Source organism: Aotus nancymaae, unplaced genomic scaffold, assembly GCF_030222135.1.
Source record: "Aotus nancymaae isolate 86718 unplaced genomic scaffold, 86718_ANA_hifiasm-v0.15.2.pri h1tg000058l, whole genome shotgun sequence".
Classification (NCBI taxonomy): domain Eukaryota; kingdom Metazoa; phylum Chordata; class Mammalia; order Primates; family Aotidae; genus Aotus; species Aotus nancymaae.
This window is the reverse complement of record NW_026988472.1, coordinates 45,537,027-45,547,275: the sequence shown is the minus strand read 5'-3', so window position 1 is coordinate 45,547,275 and position 10,249 is coordinate 45,537,027. Positions and strand designations below refer to the sequence as shown.

Here is a 10,249-nt window from a genome sequence, read left to right as displayed (position 1 = left end):
TGGCAGCTGTTATCATTGTGTGCTTCCTCATTTGGGAAAGGCTGCCTTATTAAGTCACCTCACAGGAGGGCATCTGGAGATAACACTACAAGAGGTAATAAGATGACTTTCCAGGCACTTTCTTTCATTTATGCACAGTCCATGAGATTCCCTGACCTCTTTCATCACAAAGAGGTGTGTGCAGCTTTAGAAATTCAATGAACATGCTACCCATGTCATAAAGAAGAAACCGTTTCAGTTGTTTGTCTTTTCTCACTCCATTTGGCTACTGGTCTATAGGGCTTGCTGTCCTAGACCCTTGTTTTTTCCTCAAATCTCTGATTCTACATTTACATGAAAAGCCTTTAGACTGATGCTCTGAGATTAGCCAACTGTTTCCTAGGTTTGATCACACAATTCCACTCCTACACAATTCGTTCTCTCCTAGGTCTTGTGATTCCCCATCCCTAGCTGAGTCATTCAATTGCAATCACATTTAATTGTCTCCACCTGAGTAGCTTTTTCTTTGGGCAGCCTGCCTTTGTCAAGTAATTGGAGGCAATATTTATTTACGCACACAGCATTTCTAAGAATCCATGGTACAAAGCAACTCTTCCAGATGAGGTAAAGTGACAGCTCTCCACATGATAATGACAGTGGCATTTGAATTAACTGCAAATCTCCAGAAACAGGCATATTTCAATTTAATATTTATCCAACTCAGGATTAACTTCAAAAATTGTTTTCAACCCTTGGTTTCATACTTTAGTAACTACTATGCATTAATTCAATAAGATTTTTGTTTTATAGTTATGTCTTCAGTAGTGGATTCATAATTACGGCCATAACTTTTCACTAACTAGGCCTTCAAAAATTGATAAAGGAGGCACATAAGAACAGATCTTGGCATAGACTAGCTAGTTGTTGAACAAACCCCTCTCCTCTGCCTCCTGGGCACCCAGCTGCCCTTGCAGTAAGTGTGGTCATGTGACTGCATCCTGGTCAACAGAATGCAGACAGAAGTAAAATGAGAGACTTTCAGGTCTGGCCCATTAAAAACTTCCAGGCACCATCCTCCATGTTGTCTCTTATTGGCCCTTGATAGTGGCAGGAGGCAGACAAATGCCCAGGCAGAGAGGGACAGGTCCCTGGTGAAATCCCAAATCTCAGTGGCTTAAGAAAATAGAAATTTATTTCCTTTTCATGTAAGGTCCAAATTTCTATTTTCTTAAGCCACTGAGATTTGGGGTTTATGTGTTGTTACATACTTTTACCTTAACTGGTAAAAATTAACGCTGTACTTCTTAAAGTACTATTTTTCCCCTAATAAGGATATTTTCATTGTTTACTGTTTGAAAAATACTCTAAATTCGGTGTTAATGTCATCTGAAATATGTTTTTAGGAATAAATCTCTGAAAAATAACTTTGTTAGTCATAATATTCTTTCTTTTCCTGAACATGGAAGGTAAAAGAGGAGGAAAAAACCTCAATTGAGATGCATTATTCTAGTTAAAGTTATAGCAATGACTCAGGTTATTCTAATAGCTAAATTAACTCAGACAGTGAATCAAGCAATTTTGGGAATTGCAACTTTCTCAGGCCTCCAAGCCATGATAGAGTCAATATTTCAATGATAGTATTTCTACTTTACTACTAGGACACAACTTGGGCTTTGTTAGAAATTTTCTCAACATATTTCAGTACATATGGAACATTTAAAATTATTTCTTATATAATTTTCTAGCTCTTTGACCAACTTATTGAAATCAGAGCAATCTGGATATGAATACATTACAAACTACTATAAATAAATGTCTGTTTTATGTATGATTATATAGGATTAACTAGCTGGTCTTCATCAGACATCAGCTAAGGTCACCCTCACCTTTGTAATTGACCTAAAACTGACGTGAACTCCCAAAACTTGATGGACTCAATTTCCTCAAATATTCTAAGCATTTTCATATAATAGCACAATTTACGGAATGAACATTTGGAATGACAAGGGAAGAGGAAGTATAAATCTCTATACTAAAAAGCAAATCACTTAAAATATGATTATTATGTATTCATATATTAAAGAAAGGACTGACCTTCATCTCTTCTCTCATATTTCAGCTCTCCATCAATTCTGGTTTATGTCATATACAAGGAATTTGAACTATTTCCTTGTTTCACTATCTCCTTTCAGATCATGTCCTCAGAGTTTCATTCGCTACACCTAAAGCACTCCATCGATGTAATCCTAGGCATCTATAATAAAAGAGAGATTAATGAGAGAAAACCACACAAATCTGTTTAATATCAGTTTTACATGATATGGGAGTCTTCAGAAATGAAGAATCAAAGAAATAGGGAAAACTTTTTATAGACGGTTGTGCATAAGTATTATCGGGGGACAAAAGGGTACGATCTTGTGAAATTAAATAATTCAGACTTAAAGCTATTGGAACTTTAAATTATTTTGAGCTTTGAGAGGAATGTGACTATGTGGCATGAGTCACGTAGCATGCAGCTGCAACTTCTACTTTTTCCTGCAAGTGATTAGAAAAGGCCTTGTGGCACTAGAGATAAGACCCCCTTCAGATCCTCACCCCTCCTCGCAGAATGTTAAAGCAAACTTCCTTGGAATGTAGCAAGCTATAACCAACCAAATTGCTGTATCATATATCTTAACCTTGTATGGAAAATGTTGCAACTTTGTTAACTGCCTATATAAGTGAAACCTTAACTTCCCCACTTTGGAAAGCTGACCCATTCTTTTATAGTCAGTGTTTCTGGGTGTCCATCCTCAAGCTTTGCACTCAAATAAACTCGAATAAGCACAGTTGACTATATTTTCTGAGTCTCATTATTTAAGGTTGACAATCTAATGGTAATAGACTGGGGGGAACTTAGCAAGGCATGTTTGTTCAGATTCTTTTTTGTGTTTTTGTGTCTTCAGAGATAGGGACATTCCTTTCTTCAAGTATAGAAAGGACATCTCTGGAATGAAGGTTTTATGGCCTACTTTAGAGGAAGGTCAGAGAATTCTTTTATGCCCTGCTTCAGGGGAGAAGGATGAGAGAAAGCTAAGAGTGACCTTCCTGCTTCTGCTATTATTTCAAATGCCAAGGTACCATTTTTGGGGGTAGTATATCCTGAACCCCATAACTATCCATTTACTGGTATTGTTCTGGTCACCTAAGAATCACCTGGAGAAAAAGAGTTATTAGAAATACAGACAACTGGACCCTCTTCCTTAGAAGTTCTGATTAGGTACACCTCTTTAGAAAACTCTTTAGATGAACCTAATGTTGGGAACCTCTGATTAAGACTTCTGCTCCTCAAAGTGGAGTCCTCAAACAAGCAGGACTAGCGGCCTTCAAGAGCTTCATAGATACGTAGACTCTTGGGTCTCACCCCAGCCTTACTGAATAAGAATTTACATTTTAACAAGAATCTCAGTTGATATGTATGTACATTGAAATTTGAGAAGCACTGCTCTACAATATCATAACGATACAGTAGAGAGAGAGAACTAGGGTTATTTTAAGTGCAAAACATTAACATCATAGCCAACACTCACTGGAAAGTCTGAAAATACGTTATATTAGTATGCTGTTTTACAATTCAAATTGTTTTCAGATGTGTTTTTCTTAGTCAATTTAATCAATATCCTCCTGGGAGACAGGTATTATTCTCCTACTTTTATAAATAAATCTTGGTTTATTACTGAGGTTAGAAACTAAGTTGTTTTTGTTTGTTTGTTTTTTGAAACAGGGTCTTGCTCTGTCACCCAGGCTGGAATGCAGGGATATGAACATGGCTCACAGCAGCCTTGAAGTTGTGAGCTCAAGCGATTCTTCCACCTCAATCTCCTGAGTAGCTAGGACCACAGGTGCATGCCACCATGCCTGGCTAATTTTTAAAATTTTCTGTAGAGACAGGGTTTTACCATATTGCCCAGGCTGGTCTTGAACTCCTGGGCTCAAGGGATCCACCTACCTCGGCCTCTCAATGTACTGGGATTATAGGTGTGAGCCACCACACCTGGCCAAAACTAAGTTTTATTCAACTTGGTAAGACTCATACATTTTAAAAGCTAACATTTAATGTGTCAAGGGAAGAATCCTTAAAACATAACTTGAATCTTACTCAAGATAGTCTCTCGGTCAATCAGTAAGTATACGTGTATGTGAAGAGGAAAATTACTTGTTCTTCCTGAACTTATTTAATGGTGTTAAGCCTACTAAGTTGTATATTAAGCAAGTTTGGAAATGGAAGCCGTCATGCAGTCGAGGCTAGATATATTGTAGTTTTTGTGATACAAATGTATTTTTCATGCAGTTACATACAAAGCTTTATATTCAGTGTCACGTTTGTTCAGACAACTGTTGAGGCTTACTGTCAGCTGCACTATTCTTCATTTATTCAAATGAACTTAAATACAAACTATGAACTATCTAGGTTTTGGAGGTACAATATTGACTGAGAAACAGTCTTGATAATTTAGGAGTTTATAGGCGTAGACAGAGGACGACTAACTGCTGTGAGGAAGGGGATAGAAGAACCTTCAAAGACAAGATTGTATCTCCTAGAGGTCTGAGAAGACCAAGTGAGATCGTGACAGGAATAAATGAAGGAAGGACATCCCAAATTCAGGGAATAACAGGGACCAAGACATAAGGTTCTGAATGAACTTGAAATGTTTGGGAGTGATGATTCACTTGGGCCAGAGATTTGCGGAAAAGAGGGGCATGTGGATTAGGAGGATAAGGAGGTAGTTTGGGGACAAACTATGGAGCCTTGGATGATATTCTATAGATCCTGACCATTTATTTTCTGTATATATATAAAAAGTGAGATCAACAAACAGATAATAATAGATAATAGATTTTAAGCAGGGCAGTAAGTGACCTCATTAGGTTTAGGTTTAGGGGAAATAATTCTAGGCATAGCATGGAGGATGGCCTACAATAGGCAGAATATTCTGCAAGTACAGAGGCTGGCTTGGAGGCTGTTGAAGTGTTTAAGTAGAGGAGGTGCCTGATTTGGGAGATGTTTCTGAGACAGAATCAGGACTTGTGGATTATTTGGGTGTAGGGAAAAGGAGAAGTTAAAGATACCTGATATTTCTATCTGGGGACTCTGGGCACATTGATGATACCACTAGCTGAGAGAGGACTTTTTTTTTTTTTTTTTGAGACAGAGTCTCACTTTGTCACCAGGCGCCAGGCTGGAGTGCAGTGGTGCGATCTCAGCTCACTTCAACCTCCGCCTCCCGGCCTCAAGCAATTCTCCTGCCTCAGCCTCCCGAGTAGCTGGGACTACAGGGGCACACCACCACGCCCAGCTAATTTTTGTATTTTAGTGGAGACGGGGTTTTGCTATGTTGGCCAGGTGGTCTCGATTTCTTGACCTCGTGATCCACCCACCTCGGCTTCTCAAAGTGCTGGGATTACAGGCGTGAGCCACCGCGCCCGGCGAGAGAGGACATTTAGAAAGAAGAGCAAGGTGAGATGAAGCTAAAACGGTTGGCCCTTACTTAACATGTTGTCATAAAAGTGCCTGTGAAGTAGACAGGGAGAACAGGAACCAAAGAAGCTATGGTTTTCAGTCTCAAAATGTCTCCTTATTAATGGTCCTATTAGTTGCAAATGGGGAAAAGGTACCTTTACAGTGGACAAACCTGGAGAACACCACCTTAACCAAATGATTAAGCAATACCAAAGTGATGTTGTGTGCCTCCTGATACAATACACTGACTGGTAAGGACACAACTTCACTTGTAAGTTCTCCTGCCAAAAATTCATAACCTGATTCTACTCAAGAGAAAACATCAGACAACCCCAAACAGAAGGACCTGGTGCAAAACAACTGCTGTGTATTATTCAAAATGTCTAATAGGACATGGCAGTAAGATGCAGTAGGTCCTGGACTGTTGGGGGTGGTGGTTAACTGAGGCGCTCCTCTTACCTCGTCAGCTCCGTAGGATGCAGAGTCTGGTCACGTCCTCGTGCCACAGCCCCACGTCGCTGTGCCACAGCCCCACGTCACTTTCTGCACCTTCGTGAACTTAGAGTTCTCGCGAGACATCCGGGCACTGCAAGACTGGAGCGTCTGGCTTGCGGAGATCAACGTGATGGTTTTCCTGTGCACCCGCACAAAACCGCCAGCCTACTCAGATATGGCTGACCGAGTGGACTGCTGCTGGTCATCTGTATCAGAGGTATTTGAAAGTTCCTTATCTGAAGAAGTGTGGTTGGTACCCTCAACCCTCACCCAATTCTATAAAATAAGAAGCCTCAAAAACTTGGCCGGTCGCGGTTCCTCACGATGGTGATCCCAGCACCTCAGGAGGCTGAGGCGGGCGGATGGCTTGAGCCCAGGAGTTCAAGACCAGCCTGGGCAACATGGCGAAACCCCATCTCTACAAAAATACAAAAATTAGACAGGCATGGGGGTGTGTGCCTGTAGTCCCAGCTACTCGGAGGCTGAAGTGGGAGGGTCACTTGAGCCCGGGAGTTGGAGGCTGCAGTGAGCCAAGATGGCACTGACGCACTACTTCAGTCTGGGCGACAGAGCGAGAATCTGTCTTAAAACGGAACAAAATCCTTTCTGTCACTTGCACGCATTTAGTTTGCATCGTACATTAGAAAGGAGGGCAAGACAGCTGCCTGTCACGGTATTAACTGCTCCAGCTTTTAGCAGGAGATGAACTATACTAGGACATTTCAAACTCGAAGTATGCCACATTTTTCCTCAGACTTATGTAGTCTGAGAGCCTAAGAGAAAACATATGAGACAGACACTAGAGATCCAATATATGACTTACTGACATGTTGAAAAGAAAACTCTGGAATAAAGGGAAAATAAGAAATATTTGAAAAAGAGAATAAAGTTTTCTTGAGCTCAAGAAAAATGTTTCATCTTCAGATGAAAAGGCCCTGTCGTGGTCAAAGCAAAATTGACAAAAATTGCCCAATACCTGAATGGGAACAATGACATTTTAAATTTGAAAGGAAAAGAATGCCATAGATTTCCAGAAAAAAGGAAAGATTATTAACAAAGCACATAATCAGACTTTGCCTGGGTGTCACATGATACAGGATACACGAAGCAACATATATATATTTTGAAAGAGAAAGCTGTGTGTGACTCAGTAATTCTATATCAAGTCACATGTGAAAGCCAAAGAAATAATTCTTGCTTATATATGGGCCTTGAAAAAATTTACTCACAGATGTACTATACATGACCGAAAGATTAATCAAAATAAAGACTTTTGTTTTGAGATGGAATCTCGTTTTGTTGCCCAGGCTGGAGTGCAGTGGTGCCATCTCGGCTCACTGCAACCTCTGCTTCCCGGGTTCAAGTGATCCTCCCACCTCAGCCTCCTATGTAGCTGGGATTACAAGCGTGCACCACCATGCCTGGCTATTTTTTAAATATTTTTGATAGAGACAGGGTTTCACCATGTTGGCCAGGCTGGTCTTGAACTCCTGACCTCAAGTGATCCGCCCTCCTCAGACTCTCAAAGTGTTGGTATTACAGGTGTGGGCCACTGCACCCAGCAAAATAAAGACTTGAAGTAGAAGCACATGGTACAAATCCTGGTAGTGAGTGAATAATTACTGTAAATATGGTTTAAAAGCCCTGCAAATGTTAAAAATAATTTGAAAATTAACCTATTTTGTTTTAGAAAATTGCTTTTTGATAAGAATAATTTAGTTCCATTAAAAATTATTAAGACTCGGTAAAATTTGAATTAGGACTACATACTAGACAATAGTAATCTTTATATCACCATTACATTTTCTAAATTTGAGAATTGCACTGTGGTTACATTAGAGAATAGCATCATTCTTAGAAAATACTGAAGTACCACTGGAGAAAGGGACATACCTATATACTGTATACATATATTTACACATATATACATACAGATATACATATTTTCACGTGTGTGTGTATGCATATATATGAGAAAGAGAGAGCAAATGTGGCAAAACATTCATAACTGGTGAAGCTGTATAAAGGGCATATAGGAGTTCTTTGTACTGTTCTTGCACATCTTCTACACATTTGAAATGATTTCAAAATACAAGTTTAAAACTAATTTTTAAAATATAGGGTCAGGATGTTCTTAATATTCTGGTATGAGCCATTTCCATGCAGTGGTTGGGGCAGAAGCCAGTTCGAGTGAGTTTATTGAGTAAGAGATGAGAAAGTAGAGAAAATAGGAGGTGACTCTTGGAACCCTGGGGGGAGTAACTTCTGAAATTCAAATATTTCTCCTACTTTCATATTAGGGTTTTATAGTTTGAATTTTCTGAGGCAGATCACACTTATATGCAAGCTCGTTATTGAAGTACCCCTATATATTCATTCTATGCTATAATGTAACAGGACATAAATTCTTCAGGGCTGCTATCATTTTAAACTAGAAAGAGTGGTAGCATCATGTGAGGAAAGAGAAGTACCAGCATCCCAAAGATGCTGTTTGTTGCGGGTGATGACAATGCTGCATTCTCTCCAGTCCCTTCCCTTGGAAAGTATTTAGTTCCTGCAGGTCTAGGCAGGACTCTTGGGTAGAAACAAAAGTGACTGTTTTATTGGCTCTGGCTCTCAATGGCTACCTCATTATACTCTTTACTTATGAAACTGAACAGAAATGATTGTGTAAACACATTATCTGTTATTACTGATAATCACACCCACCATGGCTGCTTCTTGGCTGTCCAGCTAAATGTTAAATTACCTGCTATGTCAGGGAGGGGAGAAAACTGGACCCAAAGAAAAACACAGGGAAGAGATAGGCTGTCAAAATAAAAATGTTTGGTGTGACAGGGGAAATTGGAAGATCTGGTCAAACGTTACAAAGTTGCGGTGATGTAGGATGAATAAATCTAGAGATCTAATGTACAAAATAAAGACTATGGTTAATAATATTGTATTGTATACCAGAAATTTGCTGAGAGATTTTCTGTATTTTTACCACAGAAAAAAGACGGAAATAAGGATAACCATGTGACATGATGGATATTTTAATTTGCTTGCCTATAGTAATCACTTCATTGTGTATATGTAGATCAAAACATCATGTTGTATACCTTAAATATATACAATTTAAAAAGATAGGGACGCTTATGGGAACTTCAATTTGTGGTTAAAGTGCTTTCAAAATATATTAGGAAGTCGTCAGAACGCGCTCTCAGCTTCGGGTCCTGCCTCTGAGGCTTCCGCCATCATGGTGCGGAAGCTTAAGTTCCACGAGCAGAAGCTGCTGAAGCAGGTGGACTTCCTGAACTGGGAGGTCACCGATCACAACCTGCACGAGCTGCACGTGTTGCGGCGTTACCGGCTGCAGCCGCGGGAGGACTACACGCACTATAATTAGCTGAGCCGTGCCGTGCGTGAGCTGGCGCGGCGCCTGCGCGACCTGCCGCAGGGCGACCCGTTCCGCGTAGGCGCTTCCGCCGCGCTGCTGGACAAGCTGTATGCTTCCGGCCTGGTGCCCACGCGCGGTTCGCTGGAGCTCTGTGACTTTGTCACGGCCTCGTCCTTCTGCCACAGCCGCTCCTCAAGCTGTGCATGGCGCAGCACCTTCAGGCTGCCGTGGCCTTTGTGGAGCAAGGCCACATACGCGTGAGCTCTGACGTGGTTACTGACCCCGCCTTCCTTGTCACGCGCAGCATGGAGGACTTTGTCACTTGGGTCGACTCCTCCAAGATCAAGCGGCACATGCTAGAGTACAACGAGGAGCGCGATGACTTCGATCTGGAAGTCTAGCAGCTCTCCCACTCTCCACGGTTGTCTTTTACAGATGGGAAAACGGAGGCCTGATGCTGGAGATTCTCTGAGGGTGCTCTCCCCAAGGGTGTCAGACGGTCGTAGGTTCCTAAGAACTTGATTCATCAATGTCAGGTCATGCACAGAGCCATGGGAGGTGCGTCCTTGTTTTCCGGGAAATGTTCTTAGAACTTGGACTACTGATTTTTGTGCCTCAGGAAACAGTGGGAGGTAACTTGGTGCTGCTCTGGGGTATCGTTGGCTTCTTGCGTTGGAAACTTCGTAACGTAAAAGCAAAAACTGCAAATCCTCACTCCCTGTTTAGCTTTATCGTCTTGTAGCTGGACTGGTTCAATTCGTTTAACTCAAATTCTGGCTCCTGGCCATGGTTAAGCTGTGTAGAAATGATGGAGAGTTTGGTGGGCTCAAGTTTTTATAAACAGTGAGACTAGTGTGTTCAGGCTCTCCTCCCTTGTTTAAAGGAATGCTTTCCTA

At 41.0% G+C, this 10,249-nt stretch overlaps 1 pseudogene; it reads left to right on the top strand.

Annotated features, from left to right (window-relative positions):
* Positions 1 to 9,212: 9,212 nt before the first annotated feature.
* LOC105705573 (U3 small nucleolar ribonucleoprotein protein IMP3-like) lies at positions 9,213 to 9,754 on the top strand (annotated as a pseudogene).
* Positions 9,755 to 10,249: the final 495 nt, after the last annotated feature.